Source organism: Triticum aestivum, chromosome 3A (genome assembly GCF_018294505.1).
Source record: "Triticum aestivum cultivar Chinese Spring chromosome 3A, IWGSC CS RefSeq v2.1, whole genome shotgun sequence".
Classification (NCBI taxonomy): Eukaryota; Viridiplantae; Streptophyta; class Magnoliopsida; order Poales; family Poaceae; genus Triticum; species Triticum aestivum.
In genome coordinates this window covers 740,030,490-740,031,561 of record NC_057800.1, presented here as the reverse complement: position 1 = coordinate 740,031,561, position 1,072 = coordinate 740,030,490, and positions in this window count along the sequence as shown.

The window sequence follows — 1,072 nt, the reverse complement described above, 5'->3', positions numbered from 1 at the left end:
GGGGGGGGGTCCGGTAACCCCCGGTACTCCGAAACTTATCCGAAACGACCCGAACTATTCCGGTGTCCGAATGTAACGTTCCAATATATGGATCTTTATGTCTCGACCATTCCGAGACTCCCCGTCATGTCTGTGATCTTATCCTGGACTCCGGACAACCTTCGTTCACCAAATCACATAAACGCATAATACAAATCGTCATAGAACGTTAAGCGTGCGGACCCTACGGGTTTGAGAACTATGTAGACATGACCAAGACACCTCTCCAGTCAATAACCAATAGCGGAACATGGATGCTCATATTGGCTCCTACATATTCTACGAAGATCTTTATCGGTCAAACCGCACAACAACATACGTTGTTCCCTTTGTCATCGGTATGTCACTTTCTCGAGATTCGATCGTCGGTATCACCATACCTAGTTCAATCTCGTTACCGGCAAGTCTTTCTACTCGTTCTGTAATGCATCATCCCACAACTAACTCATTAGTCACATTGCTTGCAAGGCTTATAGTGATGTGCATTACCGAGAGGGCCCAGAGATACCTCTCCGACAATCGGAGTGACAAATCCTAATCTCGATCTATGCCAACTCAACAAACACCATCGTAGACACCTGTAGAGCATCTTTATAATCACCCAGTTACGTTGTGACGTTTGATAGCACACTAAGTGTTCCTCCGGTATTCGGGAGTTGCATAATCTCATAGTCATAGGAACATGTATAAGTCATGAAGAAAGCAATAGCAATAAACTAAACGGTCATAATGCTAAGCTAACGGATGGGTCTTGTCCATCACATCATTCTTTAATGATGTGATCCCGTTCATCAAATGACAACACATGTCTATGGCTAGGAAACTTAACCATCTTTGATTAACGAGCTAGTCAAGTACATGCATACTAGGGACACTCTGTTTGTCTATATATTCACATATGTACTAAGTTTCCGGTTAATACAATTCTAGCATGAACAATAAACATTTATCATGATATAAGCAAATATAAATAACAACTTTATTATTGCCTCTAGGGCATATTTCCTTCACATGACCTATATTACAAGATAGA